Source organism: Schistocerca americana, chromosome 1, assembly GCF_021461395.2.
Source record: "Schistocerca americana isolate TAMUIC-IGC-003095 chromosome 1, iqSchAmer2.1, whole genome shotgun sequence".
Taxonomy (NCBI): Eukaryota; Metazoa; Arthropoda; class Insecta; order Orthoptera; family Acrididae; genus Schistocerca; species Schistocerca americana.
In genome coordinates, this window is record NC_060119.1 from 1,199,059,639 (window position 1) to 1,199,087,541 (window position 27,903).

Sequence of the window (27,903 nt, forward strand, 5' to 3'; positions counted from 1 at the left end):
TGATACAACTTACTTTTGCCTTTGTGACTAACCGAGCGAGGTGGCGCAGTGGTTAGCACACTGGACTCGCATTCGGGAGGACGCCGGTTCAATCCCGTCTCCGGCCGTCCTGATTTAGGTTTTCCGTGATTTCCCTAAATCGCTTCAGGCAAATGCCGGGATGGTTCCTTAGAAAGGGCACGGCCGATTTCCTTCCCCATCCTTCCCTCACCCGAGCTTGCGCTTCGTCTCTAATGACCTCGTTGTCGACGGGACGTTGAACACTAATCCCCTCCTCCCGTTTGTGACTATTAGAGCGCCATCTATCACAAAACGAAATAAGTGGCCCAACTAAAACATTCATGTTTCTTTACGTACTACACGAATATGTAATAAAAAATGGGGGTTCCTATTTAGAATAACGCAGTTGATATGCGTTTGACCTATGGCAGCGCAATCTTTGTCTTCCCCCTTCAAGCTAGTCAAGCTTCGTTCTTTGTAGGTTTTTTCGTTTGACGCTTATTTCGTGAGACATTTGGCCCGGTCACGATCAATGGACCACCCTGTCTATCACATAAATTAATAAGTGATGGTACTGATCCCCCATGGTACACAAAACGGATCAGATCGTTGTTGCAGAAGAAACGAGTAAAGCATGCCAAATTTAATAGAACGCAAAATTCCCCAGGTTGGCAAAGTCTTACAGAAGTTCGAAATATAGCAAGTACTTCAATGCGAGATTCTTTTAATAATTTCCACAACGAAATTCTGTCTCGAAATCTGGCAGAAAACCCAAAAAGATTCTGGTCATACATGAAGCACACCAGTGAGAAGACGTAATCAATACCTTCACGGCGCGATAACAACAGTGAAGTCACTGATGACAGTGCCACTAAAGCAGAGTTATTAAACACGGTATTCCGAAACTCCTTCACCAAAGAAGACGAAGTAAGTATTCCTGAATTCCAAACAAGAACAACTGCTGAGATGAGAAACGTAGAAGTAGATACCCTCGGTGTAACAAAGCAGCTTAAATCACTTAATAAAGGCGAGGCCTCCGGTCCATATTGTATACCAGTCACATTCCTCTCAGAGTATGCTGATAAAATAGCTCCATATTTAGCAGTTATGTACAACCACTCGCTCACAGAAATATCCGTACCTAAAGACTGGAAAATTGCTCAAGTCACGCCAATAGCCAGAAAGGGAAGTAGGAGTAATCCGCTGAATTACAGGCCTATATCACTAACGTCGATTTTCAGTAGGGTTTTGGAACATTTACTGTATTCGAACATTATGAAGTACCTCGAAGAAAACGATTTATTGACACATAGTGAGGACGGATTCAGAAAATATCGTTTTTGTGAAACACAACAAGCTCTTTATGCTCATGAAGTAATGAGTGCTATCGACAGGGGGTGTTAGATGGATTCCATAGTTTCAGATTTCCAGAAGGCTTTCAACATCGTTTCTCACAAGCGCCTTCTAACCAAACGGCGTGCCTACGGACTATCGCCTCAGTTGTGCGACTGGATTCGTGATTTCCTGTCAGAAAGGTCACAGTTCGTAGTAATAGACGGGCAGTCATCGAGTAAAACAGAAGTGATATCCGGCGTTCCCCGAGGTAGTGTTATAGGCCCTCTATTGTTCCTGGCCTATATTAACGACATAGGAGACAATCTGAGTAGCCGTGTTAGATTGTTTGCAGATGATGCTGTCATCAGTTGATCAAAACGACTCGCAAAATGATTTAGATAAGATATCTGTGTGGTACGAAAACTGGCAATTGACCCTGAATAAAGAGAAGTGTGAAGTTATTCACATGAGTACTAAAAGAAATCAGCTGAATATCGATTACACAATAAGACACAGAAATCTGAAGGCTCTAAATTCAGCTAAATACTTAGGGATTACAATTACAAATAACCGAAATTTGAACGACCATATAGATAATATTGTGGGTAGAGCAAACCAAAGACTGCGATTCATTGGCAGAACACTCAGAAGGTGCAACAGGTCTTCTAAAGAGACTGCTAACACCACGCTTATCCGCCCTATTCTGGAATATTGCTGTGCTGTGTGGGACCCGCATCAGGTGGGACTGACAGTTGATGTTGAAAAAGTACAAATAAGGGCAGCTCGTTTTGTACTATCGCGAAATAGAAGACTGGATCTTCTCACGAAATTTCAGTCACCAGTTTTGTCCTCCGATTGCGAAAAAATTCTGTTGCCACCCACCTACATAGGGAGAAATGATCATAACGATAAAGTAAGAGAAATCAGGGCTCACACAGAAAAATTTAAGAGTTCGTTTTTCCCGCGCGCCATTCGAGAGTGGAACGGTTGAGAGCCATTTGGAAGGTGGTTCATTGAACCCTCTGCCAGACACTTTATAGTGAATAGCAGAGTAATCACGTAGATGTAAATGTAGATGAATGTACACTGTTATTTATTTTCTTTATTATACAATACGTTATCAAGTTTAAGCATGCGCAACAGTTAGTAAATACTACAAATTGCGTTTTACAAAGAAGCAATTGAAAAATACATACACTACGTGACGACAAGTATGCAGACGCCTGGCTGAAAATGACTTACAAGTTCGTGGCGGCCCCCAGCGGCCAGCGGTAATAGTGGAATTCAGTATGGCGCTGGCCCACCCTTGGCCTTGATGACAGCTTCCACTCTTGCAGACATGCTGAACGTTCTGGAAGGTTTCTTGGGGAATGGCAGCCAATTCTTACGGAGTGCTCCACTGAGGAAAGGTATCGATCTCGGTGGGTGAAGCCTGGCACGTATTCGGCGTTCCAAAACATCCTAAAGGTGTTCTGTAGTATTCAGGTCAGGACTCTGTACAGGCCAGTCAATTACAGGGATGTTACTGTGTAGCCACTCCGCCACAGGCCGTGCATTATGAACAGGTGCTCGATCGTGTTGAAAGATGCAGTCGCCATCCCCGAATTGCTCTTAAACCGTGGGATGGAAGGAGATGGTTAAAACATCAATGTACGCCTGTGCTTTGATAGTGCCACACAGAAAAGCAAGCGGTGCTAGCCCCCTCTATGAAAAACACGACTACACTGTTACACCACCGCCTCCGAATTTTACTGTTGGCATTACACACGCTGGTAGATGTCGCTCACCGGGCATTCGCCATACCCACACTCTGTCATCGGATCGCCACATTGTGTACCGTTATTCGTCACTCCACACAACGTTTTTCCGATATTCATTCGTCCAATGTGTACGCTCCTTACTGCAAGCGAGGCGTCATTTGGCATTTACCTGTGTGTGTGTGTGTGTGGCTTTGAGCAGCCTCTCAACCATGAAATCCTAGTTTTCTCACCTACCGCCTGTCGTAGTGCTTGCAGTGGATCTTCACGCTGTTTGGAATTCTTGTGTGATGATCTGGATAGATGTCTGCCTATTACACATTACGACCCTCTTCAACTGTCGGCGGTCTCTGTCAGTCAAGAGACGAGGTCAGCCGGTACGCTTTTGAGCTGTACGTGTCCCTTCATGTTTCACCTTCACTATCTCATCGGATCTAGGCATGTTAAGGAGTGTGGAAATCTCGCGTACAGACGTATGACACAAGTGACACTCAATAACCTGACCTACGTTCGAAGTCCGTGAGTTCCGCGGAGCGCCCCATTCTGATCTCTCACGGTGTACAAAGACTACTGAGGTCACTGATCTGGAGTTCTGGTAGTAGGTGGCAGCGCAATACGCCTAATATTAGAAACGTATGTTTTAGGGGGTGTCCGGTTACTTTTGATCACATATTGTACATTTGACACATTTATCTCTAATCATAGCACACGTCACATTATAGCTGTTGTACAGGCCGCAACAAAAGTTCGGTTTCCCACTTTCAGCTGTATAGAATTTTCGCATTCTTCTGAGAACATGTGTTTCTTATCTGAATGCCTCTATAGGTTCTCTAATGGGCCCAGTTGTGTCCAAGATGTGACCAAGCAGCTCATCTCACGTATTTACCTTTCCTCTGTACACCACAGATTTCATCCAACCTCATAAACAAAAATCAATTGGGGTAAGATCTGGCGATCCGGATGACCTCTGAGTTGTACTACGACGGCCAATACGGCGAATAGGGGAGTATAGTTGAGATGTTCCCTCACATGTATGGTTATATGTGGAGCGGCCCCGTCAAGCTGAAGATACATTGCAGTCCATGTGGCCAAACGGACGTTCTCTAGGTGTTCAGCAAACGAATTTTCCAAATAATGCAAAAAATTCTGTCCTGTCATTCGCTCTTCTAAAATGATTGGCCCCTTGAAGATGTTACTGATGATGACGCACCAAATATAGGTCGAAAAACGAACTCTGATGTTGGTTTCAACTGTAACGTCTTGATCTTCCTGCGACCATCAATGATTATTCTGTGTTGTTGATGTCATTACTTGTAAACGTGGTTTCTGCAGTGAATAGTATTAATGGAGGCAAATGACGATTGTCATTTCCCCAATGACAAAATAGAAATTGTGGGGAATTGTCGATATCGTGAGGATTGGAAATGGGTAAAAGTTTTCCGCATGCAATGTTCGCCATACACTTGTTCATTGAGCGCTGATGCGTTCAGAAAGTCACAGTGTGTTGCCTGAATAAGTAAACTACACCATTAAACTATATTTCGGAGCCGCGTGGGATTAGCCGAGCGGTCTAAGGCGCTGCAGTCATGGACTGTGCCGCTGGTTCCGGCGGAGGTTCGAGTCCTCCCTCGGGCATGGGTGTGTGTGTTTGTCCTTAGGATAATTTAGGTTAAGTAGTGTGAACGCTTAGGGACTGATGACCTTAGCAGTTCAATCCAATAAAATTTCAAACACATTTGAACATTTTATATTTCGGAAACAATTCTCAATAGGGCATATGTCCACATAAAGCTTTCTTTTTGTATGAAGTGAGCGCCCCTGTGAAATATCTGATTACTGACGAGTCCTTCTGGGACACACTGTATAGTTTGAGTGTGAAATGTGGGCCTTATATTAACCAGCTGGAGAAGAAAAGACTAGATGTTGTCGGAATATACACTCCTGGAAATGGAAAAAAGAACACATTGACACCGGTGTGTCAGACCCACCATACTTGCTCTGGACACTGCGAGAGGGCTGTACAAGCAATGATCACACGCACGGCACAGCGGACACACCAGGAACCGCGGTGTTGGCCGTCGAATGGCGCTAGCTGCGCAGCATTTGTGCACCGCCGCCGTCAGTGTCAGCCAGTTTGCCGTGGCATACGGAGCTCCATCGCAGTCTTTAACACTGGTACCATGCCGCGAGAGCGTGGACGTGAACCGTATGTGCAGTTGACGGACTTTGAGCGAGGGCGTATAGTGGGCATGCGGGAGGCCGGGTGGACGTACCGCCGAATTGCTCAACACGTGGGGCGTGAGGTCTCCACAGTACATCGATGTTGTCGCCAGTGGTCGGCGGAAGGTGCACGTGCCCGTCGACCTGGGACCGGACCGCAGCGACGCACGGATGCACGCCAAGACCGTAGGATCCTACGCAGTGCCGTAGGGGACCGCACCGCCACTTCCCAGCAAATTAGGGACACTGTTGCTCCTGGGGTATCGGCGAGGACCATTCGCAACCGTCTCCATGAAGCTGGGCTACGGTCCCGCACACCGTTAGGCCGTCTTCCGCTCACGCCCCAACATCGTGCAGCCCGCCTCCAGTGGTGTCGCGACAGGCGTGAATGGAGGGACGAATGGAGACGTGTCGTCTTCAGCGATGAGAGTCGCTTCTGCCTTGGTGCCAATGATGGTCGTATGCGTGTTTGGCGCCGTCCAGGTGAGAGCCACAATCAGGACTGCATACGACTGAGACACACAGGGCCAACACCCGGCATCATGGTGTGGGGAGCGATCTCCTACACTGGCCGTACACCACTGGTGATCGTCGAGGGGACACTGAATAGTGCACGGTACATCCAAACCGTCATCGAACCCATCGTTCTACCATTCCTAGACCGGCAAGGGAACTTGCTGTTCCAACAGGACAATTCACGTCCGCATGTATCCCGTGCCACCCAACGTACTCTAGAAGGTGTAAGTCAACTACCCTGACCAGCAAGATCTCCGGATCTGTCCCCCATTGAGCATGTTTGGGACTGGATGAAGCGTCGTCTCGTGCGGTCTGCACGTCCAGCACGAACGCTGGTCCAACTGAGGCGCCAGGTGGAAATGGCATGGCAAGCCGTTCCACAGGACTACATCCAGCATCTCTACGATCGTCTCCATGGGAGAATAGCAGCCTGCATTGCTGCGAAAGGTGGATATACACTGTACTAGTGCCGACATTGTGCATGCTCTGTTGCCTGTGTCTATGTGTCTGTGGTTCTGTCAGTGTGATCATGTGATGTATCTGACCCCAGGAATGTGTCAATAAAGTTTCCCCTTCCTGGGACAATGAATTCACGGTGTTCTTATTTCAATTTCCAGGAGTGTAGTTATACGGAATTAAAGATGAAATAGCGTACTGTAAGCACTTCAAAAACTAGCATTTCGGATTTTCCTCCATTATCATCTACTAACAGTCATCTACAAACTCTACAGCGTCAAAATTAGGACAAGGAGAAAATTCCAACTCGACCAGTGCTGTCAACACGAGGTAGTAAACGCTGAGATCCGTATATCTTTTCAGATGAAAGTGACGTGAGAAACAGTAACATCTTGTACCGTGATGAACAGTGTTGATGTTGTTGTTATTGCTGTGGTCTTCAATCGGAAGACAGGTTTGACGCAGCTCTCCATGCTACTCTATCCTATCCAAGACTCTTCATTCACAAATAAGTACTGCAACCTATATCCTTCTCAATCTGCTTATTGTATACTTATCTCTGCTTCCCTCTAAGATTTTTACCCCGACAGTACTAAATTTGTGATCTCCTGAAATCTCAGAATGTGTCCTGTCAAACAGTTCCATCTTCTAGATAGGTTCCGACACGAATTTCTTTTCTCTGCTGTTATACTTAGTAACTCCTCATTAGTTATATGAAGCACCGATTTAATCTTCACCATTCTTCCGTTTACCACATTTCAAAAGATACCATTTTCATCTTGTCCAAACCGTTATCGTCCATGTTACACGTCCATTCATCGCTGCAGTCCATACAAATACTTTCACAATAAACTTTCAGACATTTAAATCTATATTAGATGTTAACATTCTTCTTCAGAAACCCTTTTCTGGCCATTTTACTCTATATTTTATATCCTCTACACTTCGATATCATCAGTTATGTTGCTGCCGAAATAGTAAGACTCATCTACTACTTTAAATGTCTCATTTTCTAATCTGATTCCCTCAGCATCACCTGATTTAATTCGACATTTCATTGTACTTGTTTTGGTCATTTCTTCCTTTCAAGAATCTGTCCCTTTCCTTCAACTGGTCTCCCAAGTCCTTTTTTGCCTCCGAGGGAATTACAATGTCAATGACAAACCCCAAAGTTTTTATTTCTTCTTTCTGAACTCTAATTCCTACTCCTAATTTTTCTTTGGTATCCTTTACCGACTGATCAACGTACAGACTGAACAACATCAGCGATAAGCTACAAGCCTGTCTCATTCCCTTTGAGGTGTAGCGCTGTATAACGATCCTGCCTTGGAGGCGGTTAAGTGGGTGACGTGTCTCAGAGCTGGGTAGTGACAGACTGGACGCGCACGTAGTTTATGTATCAGCCGATAGAGGACAATATTGGATAGGGGGACTTTGATTTTAGTTTCGATTGTGCCCACTAGAGTGCACTAAAGTAATAGAATGTTTTTCATAAACTGTTCTAGTATTTTCATAAAGTGTTATTATGTCTTTTTGTGCATGTATAATGTTATAAATGTGTTTTAGCAATATGAATGATGCGTGAGTGTGGTTTAAGGTTAACATGAAGATAATTCTTTAACGAGTTGTGTAGTTGGATGTAGTGTGGGAACATTTCGAAGATGTATAGATATGGACAAAGGGGATTTTTGTAGAATACATTTGTAAAGTAAGTTTACGGTAAAGTGAAAGTTAATTCACGTATAAATAACAATAGTAAATAACTTTATGCATAAGCAAAACTTTAGCATATTAGATAACTACGTCGGTAAAAAGTGCAGTCGTTAGGTTTACTATTTTACGATTGGTTATTGATGATAAGCGCGGATTGACGCGGGAGAATGTTGTTTTGCTATCGGCCGTTGAGTAAACTGACCAATGGTAAAGCAATATTCTTCGCGCTTCTTTCTCTGCCAGTAGAGAAGACTTAGAGTATTCTAGAGAGGAGTCGGAGCCTAGCCATGAAACAGTTCGGACGTGTGTAGTAGTAGTTCCGATGGAAACGATAAGTTGCCGGATCTAGCAGTGTTACATACATCAAAAGTCTTATAAAGTGACGGCATAATAATTCCGATGAGTGTGTAGAAAGTTCGGATTTTTTAAGTGAATTTTGTGATGAGAAAAGACATATCTTCCGCGTGGCGTATTGAGCAGGTCGGTGGCTAAAAACTGTGACTGCATTTGGTATCGACAGACTTACGTTTTCGGGAAATGCAACACCATAAACTTGCTAACGTGAGTGAAAGGGATTGTGAGTGACTGTGTTAAGGCTAGCACGGGCTTGGCAGTGATACTTGTTCACCTAAGTTTCAGAATATATTAATTGAGGACAAAATTTCCAACCTTCCATTTTGTGTGAAAACTTTCTCCCGAAACGTAGGTTAGTGACTTTAATTGCAGCCTGGTTCACGTCGAAGTACAGTAGGTTTCACTCGGCTTCTCTACTGATGATATGCTGAGGCAATGTTCACAGGTAGGTGCAGGTCCGTTGTAAAGGGACGGCAGGAACCGCGTCGCCGCACCTTCTCAATCACTGCTTCGTTTTCACGCCTCTCGACTCTTATAATTGGCATTTGGTTTCTATACAAGCTGTAATTAGCCTTTGGCTCAATGAATCTCAGTCTGCTACCATCAAGATTTAAAAAAAAGTACTCCAGTCATCACTGTCAAATGCTTTCCGTAAGATTTCGAATGCTATAAACATAGGTTTGCCTTGCCTTAACCGATTTTCTAAGAGATGTCGTTGGGTCACTAAGGTCTTGCATGCTTCTAAATTTCTCTGGAATCCTAACTAATCTTCCCTGGGGTCTGCTTCTGCCAGTTTTTCCATTCTTCTGTTACAAATTCGTGACAGTATTTTTCAACCATGACTTATTAAACTGACATCTCGTTAATTCTCATATTTGCCAGCACCTGGTTTATTTGGAATTACGATTATTACACGTTTCCTTCTTCAAACAAGAGTGTATGTCGACTGTGCTATACTTTTTGCACACGAAGTTGAAGAAGTTTATCATGGCTGGCTCTCCCATGGGTGTCAGTAGTTCTGACAGAATATCGTCTACTCCCAAGACCTTGTTTCAACTTAGGAAATTATTTAGTAAAGTCTCTTTTGGTTGTTAATTATTATGAGTCAAAGATCTTGGTAGCGGGAGCATTGTATCTAGAGGGTAGTGTGGAACGTGTGAAGCTTTATGCTTGGTACTTCAGTCTAATGACGGAGTTTAGAATCGTTGTAATAAGCAGTTTCTGTCATTTTCTACAATTCTTCTTGTTCTGAGACACGAGGCTGTGTTCTTTGTACTTCGAGTTCTACACATTGAAGTACAATATACTACAGAATTTTACGACAGTTAAAGTTCTACATACTTTTAGAATTAATTCTATAATGTGAGCACGCTAAGGCCACACTTCATCTGCCCTGCACCATTTTGTAGCTTGCAACAGAAGAATGCATTGTATCATGGAACATTGGATATTTGCAAATTAATTTTGTTTCGTTAATGACTTAACAATTTTCGACGCCTTGAAGACGGAAATTTGTGTTTTTCTTCTAATTGCTTCAACTTAAAAATGTATTTCAGTTGTAACTGGTTCTTACCAATACTTTTGCTCCATTTTATTTCATTTACTTATTATTTGGGTGTGGTTGAGTAACAGTGGAACAGATAGACGACTAAATACAGTTTTGATGAAGTTTTCTTGATTTCCGCGCCGTTAAATATCATTAGAATATTTGTTCGTACATTCATTACCTGGTTTTACCCTGGAACATGTTTTTAGATAAAGAAAACACCTATTTAAATTATTTTATCCATTATGGTTAGAGAACATTGCCACTGTTTTCTTAACTTACACTGTAGGAAACACTGCAGCCAGCCACAAGGTTTTTAGGAATGATTTTATTGTATCTGTACTGTTCCGGACCTGAGCCCACTGTCAGCTGTTAGGATTGATTTGATGGCCACTTTTGTATTTGTGTTCTGAAATATAACAACACGTTGTGATCACATAGTTCAAAACTGTTTTACATTTTCATCGTAAAACACAACAAAGGTCTGTGATTACACACAACAAGGTTATACATTGTACTACGTATTTCGTAAAAGAGAGCTTTGATTCTCTTTCTCAGTCCATGTTTCTGCATGTGTTTAACTACAAAGTGGAAAATACATCTGTTCATATTGTCTGCAGATTTTATGTGCCAAAGAACATGATATGTGTACAGATATTTCATAATTCTGTAACTACTGCGAAGATATTTCTTTTTAGTACATAGCATTTTAAGGCTTTACATTTAACTATTTTCTTTTGAAAGCTGCAGGTAATGGCTAATGAAGAATATTCTCTCTATCAGTTCATTGTTATTCCTATCATTTGAAATTGTACGATCTGTGTGAAATTTTGGAGACACTTTCTTTCTTAATTCTAGTTGATCATTCATTTTGCAGTCAGATTTACTGTGAATGTGGCTTTATATTTACAATCCTTCTGACAGATTCATTTGTTTTCCTTTTTCGGCCAAATTTAATATCTCTAGGTTCTCACTGATGCTTATCTCTGTTACATGTGAGCAGCGAAAGTTGAATTACTTGATTGTTAAGTAAAAATTTAGGTTCTTTCTCAAAATTAGATCATCACTGTTGTGCATCACTATTCTTGGGCACGATAATTGAAATATTTACTGAAATCTACATGTAGATATTTAACGTGGAGAATACTCAGACTGAAACGAAAAAAATCTTCGAAACCACTTGGTCAGGACCAAGCTACTATGTTGCTCTGTCACTTGTTCAGGACGTAGTACAGCGTCACCTGTCTTTCTGTTTTCTGCTCTGACGTATCTTTCTATCAGTTTTCGATTCTGATGTAAGCATTCTACTATGAAGTTCACATGAAGGTGGCCAATTGTACTCTAACGTCACAGTGGTGTTACGATCTTCCAGAGATGGTTTCCTACAGACTGCAACAACAGGTAGTATGAATGGTTCCTATGCAGTCATTACCAACTCATGCATTGTCTTAGAGAACAGTAAAATAATTATACTGTGAACATGACTTCTTCATTGGTGAATTCTAGAGCTCCTTACTGATGAACATAATGGTGAATAAAATTATTTTCCGTAACCCTTACATATTTCAATCTTAGTCAGACGGAATATATTTACTCTTAGTCAGACGTAATGTAAAGCGTGATACGATTGCATTTCAATATTCAAATTAAACACTCGCACTTGAATGAGTAGTTCAGCTAGTTGCTTTTAAATATTCAAGGTCAGTCAGATGCAACGATCAGCACAAACAGAACTATGATCAGAATCCAAGTTCAGCATTCTGTCATAACGTTCAAATAATGTGCTGGGTGTCTAGTAAGTCCCTCCATCATTTCAAAAAATTAAAACTTGAAAACTTGTAAAGACAGAGAAACGTTGTTTGTTGTATAACGTTTAGCTGCTCTGAAAGTTTTCTTCCTACATCATTTGTTGCCATTTTCATTGGATGTGCATGAAAATGGTGAGACATCACGAGAAGGCGCTATGTGTCATTTGATATGTAAAATACAAACCTGTGACAAAGATACTGGGTATTATCGACTCCAGTATGGGATAGCACCACCGGCTAAAACAAGGATAGTAAGGTGGGGCTAAATCATTAACAAGAAAGCTAATGTCAAACACCTTGCTCGAAGTGGACGTCCACTTTGTCTCAAGCATCTGTAGACGCACTGCAGACTTGCATTGCTACACTGCCCCAAGAATTCAGTTACCCATTCAACATTCAAACAGGATGAACCGTTTGTAATGTGCTACACAGGCGATTACGCCTTTTCGCGTACAACGCACAACTATCTGAAAGAGTGCCTATTTTCAGGTTCCATATTTCTGGCCACGTGAATGTTCACAAATAAGGATTTGGGGCTCCAAAAAACCCATACAACACACGTGAGCACAACCATGGTAGCACTACACTGAATATTTGGTGTCACTGTACGGTAATAGGTAAGTTTATCGTTGCGAAGAAAACCATACGAGGAAATTTACACCTGGTCTTGCTCGAACCACTCCTGTACCCAGAACGAGCAGAGTTGCCGCCATCCATCATTTTCTGGATTGATGATGCAGCACCACAATGGAGTTTGAATATGCAGATTGTAGTAACAGAGGCATTTTCTGAGGCGTGCATGGGCCGTGAGGGTCTCATAGCATGGCACCCGCCCTCTCCCGTTGTCATGCCCTTAAACTCCTTTTCGTAGGGTTACTTTAAGGATCATGTCCGCACAACTCCAGTCAGTGACATTGCTACTCTTAGTGCACGAATCAGTGAAGCCATGATACTGCAGTACTGACCCCTACATGGGCAGAACTTCAACATCATCTTCATGTTGTGTGAGCGACGAATGGGGCAAACCATGTATATCCGGCATGACAGAAAAACTCGGGAGCTGCTAAACTCTTTACATCAAACGACGATGATCTATCTGCAGCAGTTTACAAGTTAGTTAGTTAATTTGTTCCATTGATCATTTTGCACTATAGATCGTAATGATGTGATAAGAGTCATTTTAAATTCACATGGCAAATTAATTTGTAAATAAGATTACATTCTGAAAATAGCTAAGTACTTTTTTTTATTACAAGAAGAAAACGGTATACACATCTGATTTAGTAATTCGTACACACCATCTTTTACACATCACAGTAACAGAAATTCTTCTATTGAATAGAAGAAGTGTTCAAGGAGAAACTTTCTCAGTTTGTTTTAAAATTTTACATAACTATCAGTCAGCCATTTTATATCACTGTGGAAGTGATCAAGATGCTTTTGTTGCAGCATTGTGGACCCCTTTTGTGCTACAGACAGCTAACTAATGTCATTTTCCTGTTGGTGTAGTAATTATATACCTCATTGTTCCATTTGAACTTTATTGAATTATTTTCTACAGACTTCATGAGGGAATCAATATACTGCGAAGCAGTTGTCAGAATGCCCAACTCCTTAAACAGATGTCCACATTATGATCGTGGGTGAGCACCACATATTATTCTTACAGTACGTTTTTATGTAATGAGGATTTCGTTCTTAAATGTGAGTTCCCCAGAACATTATTCCATATGGCATTATTGAATGAAAGTATCTAAAATATGTTAACTTGCTGATTTGTCTACTCTCAAGATTTCCAATGATTCTAAGCGCAGATATTGAGGAACTGACTTGTTTTAGGAGTTCCGAAATGCGTTTCTTTCCATTTTAAATTCTCATCAATATGGTCCCCTAAACAGTTTGAAGTTTCGACCCTACATATTGTTTGCTCACCGAGTGTTACACTTATCATTGGTGTATAATCCCTAGATGTGGAGAAATGAATATGTTGTGTCTTTTTAAACCTGAGGGTGAGACCATTTGAAGGAAACCAATCAATGATACTTTTGAGAAGTCTATTTACGTTTCTTCTGTTTCTGCATGTATGCTACGATTGATTATAGTAATTGTGTCATCTCAAAAAGAACTAATTCTGATGGGTGGATATTAGATGGAAGATCGTTTACATATACGAGGAACATAAGTGGACTGAAGATCAAACCTTGAGGAACTCCATACTTGATTCCCCCAAAGCGAGAATTATTTCCCTGCACTATATTTCTTGAATTACTATGTACAGCATTCTGCATTCTTTTGGTTAGATAAGATATTATTCATTTGTTGGCTATATCATCAATCCCATAAAATTTAATTTATGTAGGGGAATACTGTGATTCAAACAATCACATACCTTAGAGATGTAACAGAAAATAGGAACCAACGCTATTCAATCAGTTAATGCCTGTAAAATCTGGTGAGTGAATATGTAAATGGCTTTTTCAGTAGAGCAACCCTTCTGGAACACAATGTGACTTGGTAAGGATACATTGTTGCTAAGGCGAGATTCTGTTTTAGAATACATCACCATCTCAAAAAATTTGGATAATGATGACAGCAGTGAAACAGGTCGGTAGTTATTGTCATTTCTTTTATCATCTGTCTTAAAGAGGGACTTGACAATGGTATATTTTAGTCCCTCTGGAAAAATGCCTTGACTTAGTGATGAATATTTCGAGTAAATTATGATTCTGATATGTGAACAAATCTTTGGTACTCTATTCGAAACACCATCATAACCAGGTAAGACTTTAATTTTCAAAGAAAGTATAATTCTCTTAATTTCATAAGGAGAAGTAGCTGATACATTCATTTGACTGAATTTTATGAGAGCTGCATTTTCACAATACTGATATGGTTATGCTGTTGAAGTGTTTGACCGTCTGCTTTCTAGTATATTTAAGAAATCATTATTAAATGCATCTGTTACCTGTGATTCATCATTTGCCGTCTTTCCATTCAGCGCAATATTGTTTCCCTACATGCCAAAAAGCCTGTTGTCGGAAGTACTGATTCATGACATTATGTGCATTTTAATAGATTTTTTTAATAAAATTTCATAATAATTTTCAGTAGGTCTTGTTGTGTGCAAGTACTGCAGGATCCATACTTGTTCTTGCCAAAAGATACATTTCCATTTTCCTTTCACGGGGTACTTTAATCCCCCAGGGCTATTTAGTGTCCTGTCTGATTAGCTTATGTGGAAAGCTGTTTTCAAATAATGCTAATAATTTACCATGGAATATATTAAATTTTATGTTAGCGTTTGGTACATTATAAATTACATCCCTGGTCATCTCCTGCAAACCATGCGTAAAATTATTGGTCTGGAGTCGTTAATTATTGTAACTGATTTCCACTGAGGAGTGTCCATACTGTAAGCCACTATGTTATTTATACTAACTAACTGAGCATCATGATCAAAAAGAGAATTTGTAGCATTTGTAACATTCGTCAAAGAAACGTTGTCAGTTAGGATCCTATTATCTTCATCCACCCACGTTGGAACGTTAATTACTGAGATCAGACTATAGGATCCCAATAAGGTTTCCACATTATTTTTCTTATGAATATGATTTATAAAATCTACATCGAAGTCGCAACAGACCAAAAACTGATGGCTGCCGTCTGACAGACAGTACAGTAAAGAATCCAGATTACTCATGTATAGTTAAAACTTTCCCAGTGGGGCACCACATACAGCTAAAATTAAAACTTAACTACTTTTCAGTATAATTTTTTGAAATGATAGCGGGAATTTATTTACATCCCACACAGTGGATTCACTTGGAAACACTGAACTGCGATATACATTTTATTCCGTGGCACTCAACCGTGCTTTATCCGCCGCTCCGTATCACAACCTGTCCTTTCAGTGCCTCCCTCACGGGTCACTAGGTCGTAAGGGTGAAACTGTCGGGAATATATGAATTTATTAACGCGACGCGGAGACCTCCTTTCGTGGGCAGAGCCGGTAGCAGCAATACGGCTTACATCGACGTTTATTCGTCTTGGTGGCTCGGAATCAATTATACTGATTGCATCTGGGCGGCGGGCCGGGCACGCAAACTAAGGGCGAACACGCGACGTCCAGAGCTGCGCTGCGCTGCGGCTAGGTGAGGTGAGGCGGGCAACCGGGCAGAACACGGCGGTCGCGCAAACCGACCGTCGGCGCTTATCTCTGGTGGTCACTGCACAGCACAGCGGCGCCACACACGTTGTTTGCACATGGTCTGTAGCGTCAGTCGTGTTATCGTTCCGAGCGTTCAGGGATATCGTTTGAGCCTGTCGACATTTTTTTCTTTTATTTTTAAGTTAGCCTTTACCAGTTGTGGCCAACCTCTTCATTTCAATGCAGCACTTGTACCAGAGGTCCTTATTTCAACTTTGTTTATACACTGCCGGGAAAAAATTAGGTCACTATTTAGAGGGTTCCAATTCACTCGGGATTTGTTGTTGCAAAAGTGCATATTGAGTACATGAATTGATTTCAATTGTATATCAGTAGCACAAGCGGTTTTGAGGTACCAGTTACCGACCTACACAGAAACGCCCACAGGCAGCATTGCAGCCGCTGACTCTGGCATCCAACCATTGTACAGATGGCGAATACTGTCCTGCGATACATTATATCACGCCTGCTGGACCTGTTCACGTAGTTCAGTAAGAGGGCTCTATTACATGGGTTCTTTTACTTAATATGTTCGTCAATAGATTGCAGGGGTAAACCATGTCAAATGCTTTTCCGAAATCCAAAAATATGGAATCTGCCTATTGCTTTTCATCCATTGTTCGCAGCATATCAAGTGAGAAGAGGGCAAACTGGGTTTCACACGAACCATGCTGTCCAAAGCCGTGTTGATATGTGGACATAAGATTTTGCTCTCTAGAAAATTTATAACAGTGGAAATCGGATTATGTCCTAGAATTCAGCAACAAACCGATGTTAAGGATATTGATCTGTAACTTTATAACAGTGGAAATCGAAGTATTCCCTAGAATTCAACTGAAAACCATGTTAAGGATATTGACGTGTAACTTTGCGGGTTCGTTTTTTTACGCTTCCTAAATATAGTAGTCACCTGTGCGGATTCCGGTCGCTTCGGAATTTGCGCAGGGCGAGAGATTCGCGACAAATACGTGTAAGGGGCCTGCCAATACCATAGAGTACTCTTTCTAAAGCCGAACTGAGATTCTTTCTGGACCTGGCGACGTGTTTCCTTTGAACTCTTTCAGCTACTCCTCTACCAAGGGATGCTTACTGCTGTACTGCCCATACAGGACTGTTAGCGATGGTCAAACAACGAAATGTTCGTACCATTCTCCTGCGTCAACGATATCTCAAATGCGAAATTTTTAAACTTCTGCTTTTCTTTTGCTGTCTTATACTGCCACAACGAGTGACTATATGGAAGCCTTAACCCCGCTACCGGATTTTACATAGGACCAGAACTTCTTCGGGTTCTCGACCAGAACTTCTGATGAGTATTGTATGTTTTACGCACAGATCTTTTCAGAGACGTACGAATCTTAACTAAACTTTCTCACCATTGCGTGTTCTCTTTTCAACCGGGAGTGAAACAGCCTATGTTTCGTCAGCGTTTTCCAAATTTCGTTGTTAAACAATGTTGGGTTTTTCTGTCCTTAATCCACCCACTAGGCACATAGTTGCCCAGATCACGATCTGCAATCTATTTAAACTTTGCCCACAATTCATCTACGTCCATCGTACTGAAATCACGAGATGTCACTTTATTGTCTAAGTGATATCCTAACAACTGATTATCTTCTGTTTCTAGCAGAAACACTTTCCTTTCTTACTTGATTGATTTATTAACTTTCGTAACCATAGTCGCATTAAAGACATCATAATCACTAATCCATGTCTCTATACTGACGCTGCCGATAAGATCCGGGTCGTCTGTAGCTACAAGTTCTAAGATATTTCCATTGTGAGTGGTCTGCTGAACTAACTGCTCAAGTCTGTTTTCAGAAAACATGTTAAAAATGTCTTCTCTAGACTGTCTGAACCCCCACGCAGTGAACCCGTAGGCGTTCCAGTCTATACTCGGTAACTTGCCCACATCGCGAGGTTCATCATGCAACAGTAACAGCCATTTTGTGGCAAGTGTTGACGTCCATTACCTTCGTATCAGCCATATGTTAACCATCCACGAGTTACTCTTGATGTTTGCAATTACGAAGCTCGTTGCAACTAAGATGGCTGCGTCTGTGGTGTTGCTACAGGTGAGGATCTGTTGCAGGTGAGGTTCTACTAGGGAACAATGACAGTCGGTACAATTAATTCAGAATCTTAAAATGAAAAATGACAGACACCCCAGCGATAGGTCGAGCCCTTCACCCAGTCAGCCAACACACACGCCACATGTCGCTGTTTGCTTCAGGCATAGATCATTGCATAGACGAACGTGTGTTACGAACCTTTGGCTGTAGTCGCTCGTACCTTCTAGTTTGGCCGGAGAGCGCACGGCATTGCTTCTTCAGCATTTTCCGAATTTCGTTATTAAACCACTGTGGATCTTTTCCAAGACACACACTTGTCCAGAACACCATCTACAATCTGTTTCAATTATGACGATTACCTGACATTGCCTCGACTGTATCGGAGACAATCTCAGAATCTAATCACGGTTTTCTTCTTATTGCAGAAGTTTTTCCGCCCATATCGCATGAAAATACACAATGATTACTAGTTTCAGTGAAACTGAATAGCCATCGTCATCTTCAGATAATTTGTGTAGAAAAGCTTTATATAGGGCAAATCGATTTCGTCGAATGTTTACCTTAATTACAATGTATGTAAAGATACGTTTATGGCAAATTCTGACGTCAAATCAACATAAAACACACACAAATTCAAAATAAACATACCATATAAAGACGAAATTCCGCAGTACCATCCCTCCTCATACAATAAGAGAATAGCTGTGTGAACAATTCACAGTGGTTATAAATAAAATACGTAAGACGCTTTTAAAGTGATTTCAGGTTGTGTCCTTGTTGACATCCGATAGGGAACTGCTATGAATCGCCACCAGATGACGGCAATCCGTCACAACATTCGATTATGTCTTCTAAATAAAATGTAAAGAGTAAAGCGGAAGGATTATATAACATAGGTGGAATGACTTTAATGACATGACAACTATGATATTTTTATGGTTTCACCGTGCACTCTTTCTCTCTCTTTTAAGTTTAAAGACTGAGGTTGGTTCGAAACTTTTATATAATGGGTTAATATGTAACACTTAACGTAACCTATATCATGACTCAGATGTTGTTGTTTTGGTCTTCAGTCCAGACACTGGTTTGTTTCAGCTCTCCATGCTACCATGTCCTGTGCAAGCTCCTTCATCTCCAAGTACCTACTGCAAACCTACATCCATCCGAATCTGGTTAGTGTATTCATCTCCTGGTGTCCCTCTACGATTTTTACCTCCAACGGTAGTGATCCCTTGATGCCTTAGAACGTGTCCTACCTCCCGATCCCTTCTTCTAGTCAATTTGTGCCACAAATCCCTCTTCTCCCCATTTCTATTCAGTCTCTCCTCCGGGCTGCGCAGGTTAGCCGCGCGGTCTAGGGCGCCTTGTTAGTTACGGTCCGCGCGACTCTCCCTCCCCCCCCCCCCCCCTCCCCGTCGGAGAATCGAGTCCTCCCTCGGGCATGGGTGTGTGTGTCGTCCTTATCGTAAGTTAGTTTAAGTTAGATTAAGTAGTGTGTAAGCTTAGGCACCGATGCCCTGAGCAGTTTGTCCTGACCCTTAAATCTATACATGATGTTAACAAATTTCTGTTCTTCAGAAACGCTTACCTTGCCATTGCCAGTCTACTTTTATATCCTCTCTACTTCAACCATCATCAGTTATTTTGCTCCCCAAATAGCAAAACTCATCGACTATTTTAATTGTCTCATTTCCTAATCCTAATCTAATTCCCTCGGCATCACCTGATGTAATTCGACTACATTCGATTAACCTCGTTTTGATTTTGTTGATGTTCATCTCATTTCCTCCTTTAAATACACTGTCCATTCCGTTCAACTTCTCTTCCAGATTCATTGCTATCTCTGACAGAATCACAATGACATCGTCAAACTTCAAAATTTTTATTTCTGCTTTCCGGATTATCATTCCTACTCGAAATTTTTCTTTTGTTTCCGTTACTGCATGCTCAGTATATAGACTGAATAACGTCGGGAATTGGCTACAACCCTGTTCACTCCCTTCCCTATCACCGCTTCCCTTTCATGCCTCTCGACTCTGATAACTGCCATCTGGTTTCTGTACAAATTAAAAATAGTCTTTTACTTCCTGTTTTTTTTTTTATCCCAGTCACCTTCAGAATTTGAATGAGAGGATTCCAGTCAATATTCTCAAAAGATTTCTCCAAGTCTACAAATTCTACAAACATAGGTTTCCCTTTCCTTAATCCACCTTCTAAGATAAGTCGTTGGGTCAGTATTGCCTCACGTCTTCCAACATTTCCACGGAATCCAAACGGTCTTCCCCAAGGCCGGCTTCTACCAGTTTTCCCATTCGTCTGTAAATAATACGTGTTAATTTTGCAGCCGTGTCTTATTAAATTGATAGTTCGGTAATTTTCACATCTATCAACACCTGCTTTGTTTGAGATTGGAGTTATATTCTTCTCGAAGTCTGAGGGTATTCTGTCTATCCGATACATCTTGCTCACCAGATGGTAGAGTCTTGTCATGGCTGGCTCTCCCAAGGCTATCAGTTGCTCTAACGGAATGTTGTCTAATACCGGGACCTTGTTTCGACATAGGTACTTCAGTGATCTGTCAAACTCATCACGCAGTATCATATCTCCCTCTTCATCTACGAACTCTTCCATCTCCATAATATTGCCGTCAAGTTCATAGCCCTTGTATAGACTCTTTATATACTCCTTCCGCATTTCTGCCTTCCCTTCTTTGCTTAGAACTGTTTCTCCGCCTGAGCTCTTGTTATTCATACAAGCAGTTCTCTTTCCTCCAAAGGTCTCTTTAATTTTCCTGTAGGGAGTATTTATCATATCCATAGTGATATATATATCGACATCCTTACATTTGTCTTCTAGCAATCCCTACTTAGCCATTTTGCACTTCCTGTCGATCTCATTTTTGAGATGATTGTATTCCTTTTTGACTGCTTCATTAACTGCATTTTTATATTTTCTCCTTTCATCAGTTACATTCAATATCTCTTCTGTTACCCAAGGATTTCAACCAGGCCTCGTGTTTTTACCAACTTGATCCTCTGCCGCCTTCACTATTTCATCTCTCAAAGCTATGCACTCTTCTTCTACTGTATTTCTTTCCCCTGTTCTTATCAATCGTTCCATAATGCTGTCTCTGAAACTCTCTACTGCCTCGGGTTCCTTCAGTTTAACCAGGTCCTATCTCCTTAAATTCCCGCCTTTTTGCAGTTTCTTCAGTTTTAATCTACAGTTCATAAGTAATAGATTGTGATCAGAGTCCATATCTGCCCCTGGAAATGTCTTACAATTGAAAACATGGTTCAAAAATCTCTGTCTTGCCATCATATAATGTATCTGAAACTTTCCAGTTTACCTAGGCCTCTTCCACGTATACAGCTTTCTTTTATGATTCTTAAACCAAATGTAAGCTACGATTAAGTTGTGCTCTGTGCAAATTTCTACAAGGCAGCTTCTTCTTTCATTCCTTACCCCCCATTGCATATTCACGTACTACTGTTCCTTCTTTTCCATTTCCTACTATCAAATACCAATCCCACATGACTATTAAATTTTCGTCTCCCTTCACTATATGAGTAATTCCTTTTACCTCTCATACATTTCTTCAACCTCTATGTTGTCCGCAGTAGCTTACCCGCGCTCCTATTTTTTATTCACTATTAAACCTGTTCCTCCATTACCCCTATTTGGCTTTGTATTTATAACCCTGTATTCACCTGGCCAGAAGTCTTGTTCCTCCTGCCACGGAACTTCACCAGTTCCCACTATAACTATCATTGACCTATCCCCTTTTTAAATTTTCTAACCTACCTGCCCGATTAGGGGATCTGAGATTCCACGCTCCGATCCGTAGAACGCCAGTTTTGTTTCGCCTGATAACAACGATCTCCTGAGTAGGTTCAAATGGCTCTAAGCACTATGGGACTTAACATCTGAGGTCATCAGTCTCCTAGACTCAAAACTACATAAACCTAACTATCCTAAGGACATCACACACATCCATGCCCGAGGCAGGATTCGAACCTGCGACCATAGCAGCAGCGCGGTTCCGGACTGAAGCGCCTAGAACCATTCGGTCACAGCGGCCGGCCTCCTGAGTAGTTCTCGCCCGCAGATCCGAATGGGGGACTATTTTACCTCCGGAAAATTTAGCCAGGATAACGTCATCATCATTTAACCACAGATAACATACTTAATACATTAGACCCCAACCTAGACTTTGAGTTACTCAGCGTACATCAGCTGATATTTGAAGACAGATTATTATACTAAAGTCTTCAATCGCGGGTAGTGAAGTCACACTAAGGTACAGTAATATACAGGGTGGTCTATTGATAGTGACCTGGCCAAATATCTCACGAAATAAGCGTCAAACGAAAAAAACTACAGAAAACGAAACTCGTCTAGCTTGAAGTGGGAAACCAGCTGGCTATATGGTTGTGCGCTAGATGGCGTTGTCATAGGTCAAACGGATATCAACTGAAGTTTTTTAAACAGGAACCCCCATTTTCTATTACATATTCGTGTAGTACGTAAAGAAATATGAATGTTTTAGTTGGACCACTTTCTTCGCTTTGTGATAGATGGCGCTGTAATAGTCACAAACACATGGCTCACAATTTTAGACGAACGGTTGGTAACAGATAGGTTTTTTAAATTAAAATACAGAACGTAGGTAAGTTTGAACATTTTATTTCGGTTGTTCCAATGTGATACATGTACCTTTGTGAACTTATGATTTCTGGAAACGCATGCTGTTACAGCGTCATTACCTGTAAATACCCCGAACGCCCCAGGACGGAATTAGTGTACCACAGCTGCCTGCATTTAGTGTAAGCCATAAAATAGTGCGAACGTTTTCAAATGTCTGCAACTCGTATAACGGCGGCGGAACGTGGGAACCAGCCCGGTATTCATCTAGCAGGATGTGGAAAACCAACTAAAAACCACATCCAGGCTCGCCGACATACCAGCCCCCGTCAGTAACCCGCCGGGAGGATTTTATCCAGCACTAGCGCTGCTACCCGAGACCAGGAAGCAGAGCATTGGGGCTCCCGGCTACCATAGTGCGTTGTTACAAAACTTGCTAATTTCACTTTGAAAGTAAATCCTAAACTATTAGAGATATGGTAAATATTCAACATTTATTGGGATCACCGTGGAGATTCATGAAGGATGGTAAATTAAAATTACTGTGGCTTTATTCCCTGAATTACTATTTAATTAAATAGTTTTCATAAATGGTTCCCTTTATGACCGATCTTAGGTCCATTATATTTGCACTGCTACTCCTCCTTGGTCACAAACAGCATATACAGTGTTTCTCTATGACGTAGGTTCTCGACTGTGTCACTCGCACACGGCAGCGCTTAGGCCTCATCCAGCACTATAAACGTCCGTGAGTTTCCGTATTTTGTTCTGAATCTGCGCTCTTCGTGGCACACGGTCCTAGACGACAGGGTTCGTTTCACAATTCCTGAAGTCTGACTCTTTCGGCCATGTATTTAAGTGAGAGCGAAATGCTGGTTAACGCACAAGGAACACCAGAACAATGGCCACAGGAAGCTTACTCACTACTCTACATGTTGATAGCCAAAAGAATGAAACACACGCACACATACTGTTCGATGGGCGAGGTGCTCGCAAGACACTCAGAAGATGTGTCACGTTCGGATGGTGATCCCTTTACAGATCCGGCAATATCGCTGAGGAAACGGAAGGAACACACAGGAGAAAAGCAAAGCTGCGTCGGGAATGGACACGGATACCCAGAACGTGGTGGAGAGCACCCGTGCCATGTGTGTGGCACACACACACACACACACACACACACACACACACACACAAACGCGACAGCTAACACGCCTGAAGCCTTACCTCGCTCAGATACACGGAGGGCCGGTCGCCGCCCCGCTTCCAATAAGCCACACTTGAGGCAACGCCGATAGCCAGGGAGGCACCAACAGAGGGGAATCTACCGCTGAAAGGGCGCACCTGCCGGCCCTCGCGTGTACTCTCAGCGATGAGTTCCAGCGGGCCGACGCACCGTCCGCGCATCCCACGCCGCCCGCGCCTCAGATCCTCCTGTGCAGAACCAAACGAGATAAAACACGCCGCCTTTCTGGAGTACGCACTTGAGGCATGGAGGGTCTGCTCCGAAAAGGCCCGTGCTTGCCGTTTCGCGCAAGGAGGAAAAGTGTCCGTGGGTTCCCGCCGGATGGGAATAGATCGCCGGAACTTTTATAATCTATTTGATAAAAGTAAACGACTGAATGAAAGCGGGGATACTTATTCGCTATACACTTTAGCCTAATGACCAATGGTACTCAATGATTGGCCAGTTATACTTTTCATACGATTCAGTTGCTAGTCATTATACAGAATATCTCAGCTAGGCACGTTTTGTTATATTTATTGTGATTCCCTGTTACACATCAACAGAATTCGACTTGTCTATTTCTCTGTAGGAGACCATACGCTGAAATGAGTAGTCTCAGAAAAAATGTACAGAGCTGAAATAATGATTTGAAATGATCATATACTCGTTTCTAGATTGAGGTGACAGGGTGGGTACAGACAACATCGTAACCAGGTTGATGAAATACACTCCTGGAAATGGAAAAAAGAACACATTGACACCGGTGTGTCAGACCCACCATACTTGCTCCGGACACTGCGAGAGGGCTGTACCAGCAATGATCACACGCACGGCACAGCGGACACACCAGGAACCGCGGTGTTGGCCGTCGAATGGCGCTAGCTGCGCAGCATTTGTGCACCGCCGCCGTCAGTGTCAGCCAGTTTGCCGTGGCATACGGAGCTCCATCGCAGTCTCTAACACTGGTAGCATGCCGCGACAGCGTGGACGTGAACCGTATGTGCAGTTGACGGACTTTGAGCGAGGGCGTATAGTGGGCATGCGGGAGGCCGGGTGGACGTACCGCCGAATTGCTCAACACGTGGGGCGTGAGGTCTCCACAGTACATCGATGTTGTCGCCAGTGGTCGGCGGAAGGTGCACGTGCCCGTCGACCTGCGACCGGACCGCAGCGACGCACGGAAGCACGCCAAGACCGTAGGATCCTACGCAGTGCCGTAGGGGACCGCACCGCCACTTCCCAGCAAATTAGGGACACTGTTGCTCCTGGGGTATCGGCGAGGACCATTCGCAACCGTCTCCATGAAGCTGTGCTACGGTCCCGCACACCGTTAGGCCGTCTTCCGCTCACGCCCAACATCGTGCAGCCCGCCTCCAGTGGTGTCACGACAGGCGTGAATGGAGGGACGAATGGAGACGTGTCGTCTTCAGCGATGAGAGTCGCTTCTGCCTTGGTGCCAATGATGGTCGTGTGCGTGTTTGGCGCCGTGCAGGTGAGCGCCACAATCAGGACTGCATACGACCGAGGCACACAGGCCCAACACCCGGCATCATGGTGTGGGGAGCGATCTCCTACACTGGCCGTACACCACTGGTGATCGTCGAGGGGACACTGAATAGTGCACGGTACATCCAAACCGTCATCGAACCCATCGTTCTACCATTCCTAGACCGGCAAGGGAACTTGCTGTTCCAACAGGACAATGCTCGTCTGCATGTATCCCGTGCCACCCAACGTGCTCTAGAAGGTGTAAGTCAACTACCCTGGCCAGCAAGATCTCCGGATCTGTCCCCCATTGAGCATGTTTGGGACTGGATGAAGCGTCGTCTCACGCGGTCTGCACGTCCAGCACGAACGCTGGTCCAACTGAGGCGCCAGGTGGAAATGGCATGGCAAGCCGTTCCACAGGACTACATCCAGCATCTCTACGATCGTCTCCATGGGAGAATAGCAGCCTGCATTGCTGCGAAAGGTGGATATACACTGTACTAGTGCCGACATTGTGCATGCTCTGTTGCCTGTGTCTATGTGCCTGTGGTTCTGTCAGTGTGATCATGTGATGTATCTGACCCCAGGAATGTGTCAATAAAGTTTCCCCTTCCTGGGACAATGAATTCACAGTGTTCTTATTTCAATTTCCAGGAGTGTATATGGGAAGGAAACAGTGAGAATGAATTCCTGAACTCTGTCACAACTCTCTAAAACTGCAAATTGTTTGAAAAAGTATTACTGCATTCTCTTACACCAAACTTCAAAACTAATTCATCCACACCAGACCATGCTTCACATAATTAAATACAGAACGTTTTCGAAACTTATAATATTATAGCGCACCATGGGCTCATTAGGATGATTGTAGGTAGGACTCATCTGCCAGTTTCCGTAAAAATAGCACCACAGAAACGTGCTACTCCTGTCCCGTCCTGCCAGTTTTTATAGTATCTATACTGACAGCCTTGGGAGAGCCAGTCCTGACAAAACTCTACCATCTGCTAAGCAAGATGAATGAGACAGGCGAAATACCCTCACACATCAAGAACAATATAATAATTCCAATCCCAACGAAAGCAGGTGTTGTCAGATGTGAAAATTACCGAACTATCAGTTTAATAAGTCACAGCTGCAAAGTACTAACGTGAATTCTTTACAGACGAATGCAAAACTGTTAGAAGCTGACCTCGGGGAGGATCAATTTTGATTCCGTAGAAATATTGGAACACGTGAGGGAATACTGACCCTAAGACTTATCTTAGAAGATAGATTAAGGAAATGCAAATCTACGTTTCTAGCATTTGTAGACTTAGAGAAAGCTTTTGACAATGTTGACTGGAATACTCTCTTTCAAATTCTGAAGGTGGCAGGGGTAAAATACAGGGAGCGAAAGGCTATTTACAATTTGTACAGAATCCAGATGGCAGTTATAAGAGTCGAGGGACATGAAAGGGAAGCAGTGGTTGGGAAGGGAGTGAGACAGGGTTGTAGCCTCTCCCCGATGTTATTCAATCTCTATATTGAGTAAGCAGTGAAGGAAACAAAAGAAAAATTCGAAGTAGGTATTAAAATCCATGGAGAAGAAATAAAAACTTTGAGGTTTGCCGATGACATTGTAATTCTGTCAGAGACAGCAAAGGACTTGGAAGAGCAGTTGAATGGAATGGACAGTGTCTTGAAAGGAGGATTAAGATGAACATCAACAAAACCAAAACGATGATAATGGAATATAGTCGAATTAAGTCGTGTGATGCTGAGGGAATTAGATTAGGAAACGAGACACTTAAAGTGGTAAAGGTGTTTTGCTATTTGGGGAGCAAAATAACTGGCGATCGTCGAAGTAGAGAGGATATAAAATGTAAACTGGCAATGGCAAGGAAAGCGTTTCTGAAGAAGATAAATTTGTTAATATCGAGTATAGATTTAAGTGTAAGGAAGTCGTTTCTGAAATTATTTGTATGGAGTGTAGCCATGTATGGAAGTGAAACGTGGACAAGGAGAAAATAGAAGCTTTCGAAATGAGGTGCTACAGAAGAATGCTGAATATTAGATGGGTAGATCACATAACTTATGAGGAGGTATTGAACAGAATTGGGGAGAAGAGGAGTTTATGGCACAACTTGACTGGAAGAAGGGATCGGTTGGTAGGACACGTTCTGAGGCATCAATTTAGTACTGGAGAGCAGCGTGGAGGGTAAAATTAAGTAGAGGGAGAACAATAGATGAATACACTAAGCAGATTCAGAAGGATGTAGGTTGCAGTAGGTACTGGGAGATGAAGGAGCTTGCACAGGACAGAGTAGCATGGAGAGCTGCATAAAACTAGTCTCAGGACTGAAGACTTCAATAACAACAGCAACAACAAACAACCTCAGAAAGAAGGTTCGAGCTCCCTACGCCCACGAGAAAAAATTAATTGTGCCCTCTCTTACCACTCAGTAGTTCTGTTGCCGTCTAGAAACAGTACAAGGCATGGCTAATTATGTCATACGTTTAGGGTTATACTCCTGGAGTGAAGTAATAAAGGAAGTATACAGTTTAATTCTCTGTCTTTCT